Here is a 5763-nt window from a genome sequence, read left to right on the forward strand (position 1 = left end):
TTCTATGAGTGTACGGTCTGTTGCCGTACGTGAGATTTCTTTGGGGAAATTGGGAGTCATGTCTCAGATGGTTATTACACAGCAAATTGAAGAGTCAAATGGAAGTGAAACTATTTTAAATGTCAGTTGGTAAGTTTTTCCCTCTTCGATGTCGAGACCGCTGTGTAAAATCACTAGAATCCTTGCACAACTGTGGTTTAAAACTCCTCTGTACCTAAAAGAGAGACAATGTGTTGTGGAAGATGCCCATTTGAGGTTTGCACGCTGCTTGGAGCCTGTGCTGCTGGAGGAGTGGAATATCTGTAGCATGTTGCTCCAAGTTCAACTCCTTCGTGATAAATGTTTGACCAGAAATATTAGCTGACACGCTGCTTATTTGGTGTTGTTATTGAAGTGGAATCTCCACATGAACAATGCAATGGGAAGTCCTGCGGTAAGGTGACTGAGGAGTTTATACTTGTGATTTGTTCTTGTATTCAGTGCTCTGTGTGTGTGTGTCTCCCCATCGTTGAAAACGAGGCCATTCAGCCCATTCAGTCTGCACCAACTCTCCGAAGTAGCATCCTCCAGGTGGTGACCCTGTTGAAATTAGGTTTTTTTTTTCGCAAGGGATCTAAACTTCTCCAACATGTTCTCAAAGGGCTCCCCCATCTGTCGGTCAACTGAAAATGTGCAGAGAGCCACAAAATGTTGTTTTAATTTTAAATTTGTTTTCCGTGTTCTCCTATCTGGTGATGGGATGCTGCTGTCATTGAGGTGGACTAAAAAAGGACCGTCAACATCTCAACACTCAGTGCACACTTTGGAGATAGCCAGTAAAGTTGATGGCTGACACTCCCAACAAGGTACAAGGAGAATTTATAGAGACTCTGCAGCATAAAAAGAGGTGATTCACTGACGGACAGAAGGATGTGACTTGTCATGATGTGGAGTGTGTTGCCTGGAGTACGTGTGGAATCGAATCCAACTGTCACCGTCACAAAGACATTGGCTCTATAAGTGGGGATGGTCATGGCAGTCTGGCTGGGAGGGGATTTTGGCCGTGTACGTCCCCCCCCACAGTGTTGTCAGAGTCGTCCCAGTGGGCAGAATGTAAATACCCTGCAGTGTTTTGAACACCACTGCTGTGATGATATTCCTCCACTGGGTGTCAGTGATGGATTGAGCCAGCACTGTCTGTACTTGCCTTGTCCTGTGGCAGGGTGAGATGGTGGAAGGAAGGAAAGACATTGCTAATCACTGACCAGAATTTGAGACTGTGTCCTCACAACCCCACCTGCTTCTGAATCCATCATAGTGGTTTCCCATTAAAGGGAGGGAGGGGGGAAGCATTGAGACAAAATCAAAAGACCAGCCACCAGGATCCTGATTATTTTATCTGGCTAAGCTGCTGTGATCACTGCAGCAATGGGAACTGAGCAGGTGAAAGATGTTCATCCCACAGCCAGAGAATATCTGGGCTTGGGTGTTCCAGCCCTTTGAGTCATTTATTGTACTGCCACAGTCAGCGTGAAGCCGAGACTGCTTCACCACCTCATCTTCCATGCAGCTTTGAAAACAGAAAAAACAGGAACAAGAGGAGGCCATTGGGCCCCTTGCCCCCTGCTATGCTATTGACTAAGATCAAGGCTGGTCCCTCAGTGTTCCTGGCCAGAGGTAACTCCTAATCATGAAATCCCTGCAGTGCAGAAGGAGCCATTTGGCCCTTCGTGTTTGCACTGACAACAATCTTGCCCAAGCTCGATTCCTGTAACCACACCCTGCTAATCCCCTGACACTAAATCCCCTCGGGTGAATTTAGCATGGACAATCAGCCGAAGAATGGTCATCTGATGAGGACTGACTGAGCACTGATAGCTCTCTGGGGAGCCATGGGAATTTCACGGACTGACAGCCCTTAAATTGCTGACCCTTATCACGAGATTGTCGTCCCATGTTCCAGACTCCGTGACCCGCTAACACCAAGCCAGTCCTTTCCCTCACGCTGACATCAACTGTCACTCTTTTCAACTCTATCCGTACAGACCATTCAGTCCAGCCAGTCTCTGCTGGTGCCATTGCCTCACCCTGAACCTCCTCGCAGCTCCATTCATTCCATCCCACACCAGCAACATCTCCTTTGACACAACAGTCTAAGGTCAGTCGCCACAGTTCACAAGGGACCATTGGCATTTCTTTCTATTGGAGAGAGAGAAGACAAAGCTTGAGGGGTAAGGCCATGTATTAAACATGGGACAGGAGAGGAGACTGCCTTCCTGAAAGAATTTCAGCCAGATTGGGCATTGAACCACACCATTGGCATCATTCTGAAGTGCTGTCTCGTCTACCCAACTGAACTAACTGGCTGAGGAGTTTGGGTCTGTATTTGTTGGAATTTAGAAGGATGAGGCGGGATCTAATTGAAACTTACAGAGTACTGAGGGGCCTAGATAGAGTGGACGTAGGGAAGGTCTTTCCACAAGGGGAAGAGATTCGAACTTGAGGGCACAACCTCAGAGTGAAGGGAATGCACCTTTAAAACTGAGATGAGGAGGAATTTCTTCAGCCAGAGGGCGGTGAATCTTTGGAACTCATTGCCACAGAGGACTGTGGGGGCCAGGTCATTGAGTCCAAAAGACAAAATGCTGGAAAATCTCAGCAAGAGTGGCAGCATCTGGAAGGAGAGAAAAGAGCTGAAAAATCCCAGTATTTCTGTATGTCTTTTATCCAGGTCATTGAGTGTCTTTAAGACAGCGATAGATAGGTTCTTGATCAACATGGGGTTCGGGGTGAGGGGAAAAGTCAGGAGAATGGGATTTGAGAAACATATCAGCCATGATTGAATGGCAGAGCAGACTCGATGGGCCGAATGGCTTAATTCTGCTCCTATATCTTATGGTCATATGAACTGCACCTCCCCCCCCAACACACACACGCACACATAAATATTCTTCTATTGTTAATACTTGTGTATTTTAAGCTCAATTATTAGGAAGTATTTGGTGAGTTTGTGTGAATGCTCTTGTTAATAAAACAAAAGTAAGGAGGAGTAGGTCATTCGGCCCCTGAAACCTGTTGCGCACTATTCTGCAAAATGGCCACTGATCTGATGCATGCCCCAACTCCATTTTGGTGTGTCACCTCACTGCCTGCTGTGGTCCTGAAACAGGCAGGCCAGGAAGGTTTGAAATTGCACTTTTGCTCTGTGCGTGGAGCTGGCCAATTTTAGCCAGTGCTGCAGTTGTTGGGGAGGGGCCACAATTAGCCTCAGTGCCTCAAGTGACTCCCACCCGTCCTGTATGGCAGGGGAGGAGGGAGCAGACCTAGATACAGCAATGATGGCCCCTGCAGCTGAATAGTCCATGCTTGCAGTCGGGGCTCACAAAGGCATGAAGGAGAGAGAGGCTGTTGAAGCTATCACACCCACCATCCGCAAGTGCCTTGAGAGGAAAACATTTTTAAGCATATACTTTTAGAGGCTGGCTCCCCAGAGTCAGAACATCATTATAACTGCCACTCATTGGAGTGTCCAAATCTTTGAGTCACAAATTCTGAATGGACATTCAGTTTCAGGATGGGAGATTTCACAGGAGTAAGGCCTTCCTGTGAGGATGAAGATTCCCAGCCTGGGAGCTGGTTTTAACACGACTCTGTGTGGGAAACCTCCGGGGTGGTGCGGATCACTGGTGTTCCACTTCTCGTCCAACTTCACTCCCTCTTGACTACAGTGGGGAGTCAATTCAGGCAACAGCAACTTGCATTAATACAGTGCCTACAACTTAGAAAAGGTGCTTTGCGGGTGCATTGTCAAAGAGAATTTTGACACGGAGCCAACAGAGGTGCCATGACAGGTGAGCTTAGCCTGGGTTTAATGAGGCAGGTGTTCAGAAGCATCTGAAAGGAGAGAGAGAGGGGCAAAGAGATTGTGGGACGCAGTTCCAAGACTTTGGGCCTAAGCAGCGAAAGGCATGGCAGCCAACGATGGAAATTGGGGAATGCGCAGGAGGCCAGCATTGGAGAAGAGCTGCAGACATGGTGTCAAACCTACACTGGTTTCCCCACAGCTGGGTTATGTTGAGAGAGCCCCCCCTAAGCTTTTGTTGGTTCTTAATCCACTTTCAGGTTTTTAAAGAATTATAAAGTGCTGGATACTTGTATTCCACGAGTGCTGCTCAGCTATGCCTGTGCAATATGTCAATTTATACCTTGTTCTGATATATTTTAATGTTAGCTAACTGCTAGATGTAGTAACGAGATGAATTCATGTATTGTCCTTTCTTATCTTCAATTGACAATTGCTGTTAGATATTTTCAACGCGGAGAAAATATTTTTGTACCTGTTTGTTGGTGATGTGTTGATGAAGAGCGAAATAGGAAGTGGAGTATGTGGCACGTGCAATGTTCATGTAATAAAAACGGAATTGAAATTAGCCCCTGCTTCTTGCTGCTCATTTTTAGAACAACTAAACCAGATCTTTCATTTTTAATTGGCGTGCACTGCGGGCTCATTCAGAGACACGTTTATTGCTGAGTATTGTCACTGAGCAGTGTGCAGATGTATGTCTCTCTCTCTTCCGGAAGAATAGTGTTTTTCACAAACTCCAGATGTCAAGTCAGAACTTCAAAGTCTTTCAGAACCAATGAAATCCTTCCAAAACGTAGCACAACAGCCAAATTGTGCGAGCAAATGACTGTAATGTTCATGTCCTTCTCAAGTGTCACGGCGGTATGGTGGTCCAGCAGTTAGCACTGCTCCCTCACAGCGCCAGGGACCTGGGTTCAATTCCAAGCTTGAGTCATTGTCTGTGCAGAGTCTGCATGTTCTCCCTGTGTCTGCGGGGTTTCCTCCCACAGTTCGAAAGATGTATCGATTAGGGTGCACTGGCCGTGCTGAATTCTCCCTCAGTGTACCCTCACATGTGCTGGAGTGTGGTAACTAAGGGATTTTCACAGTAACTTTACTCAGTGTTTTGGGACATTGTGAAAACTATATTAGAAATGTAAGATTTTTCTTCAACAAAGTAAGGAAGGAGGCTTAAAACAAAGCCTGGTTCTTTCCAGAGTCAGCTTTGTTTGGTGGTCGTCCCCAAAGACTGGTGACACAATCTCCAAGCCTCTGAAGAGAATGCAATGCTCAGTCTGATTACAGCATCCTTCACACACGCTCACCAATGGCTATAGAATCCTGACAGTGACAGAAGGAGGCCATTTGTCCCATCAAGTCTCCACTGACCACGATCCCACCCAGACCCACAAATTTATCCTGTTAATCTGTGCATCCTGGGACACAAAGAGAGAATTTAACATGGCCAATCCATCACATCTTTCGGACTGTGAGAGGAAACCCATGCAGACACAGGGATAGTGTATGCAAACTCCACACAGATGGTGACCCAAGCCGGGAATCGAACCGTGGTCCCTGGCGCTGTGAGTCACCAGTCCGAATCATTGTGCCGTCCCTCCTCGCGTGACTGTTGATGTTCTTCGCTGTGCGAGGCGCTCGACGAAGTTGACGCAAAGGACAAGCGTGTCCAAGCGCTCGGGTGTTTCCGGAGAGATCCGAAAATGAGTCGGGATGGGGGCGGAGCTCGAGTGGTGGCGCGATGACGTTCCGGACTGAGCCGGCACGTAGACGAAGATGACGCAAGGGGGCGGGGGGGATGGAATCGGTCGGAGAGGCTCAGCCGGGTGATCGTCGGCTATTTCCGGCGGGTGGCCGAAGCTGACTCGGGGGAGAGGGCTGCCGAGGATGACGCAATGGTGCGCTCGGCTGTTTCCGGAAGG

The sequence above is a fragment of the Carcharhinus amblyrhynchos genome, chromosome 34 (assembly GCF_965287045.1).
Source record: "Carcharhinus amblyrhynchos chromosome 34, sCarAmb.v2.hapA, whole genome shotgun sequence".
Taxonomy (NCBI): domain Eukaryota; kingdom Metazoa; phylum Chordata; class Chondrichthyes; order Carcharhiniformes; family Carcharhinidae; genus Carcharhinus; species Carcharhinus amblyrhynchos.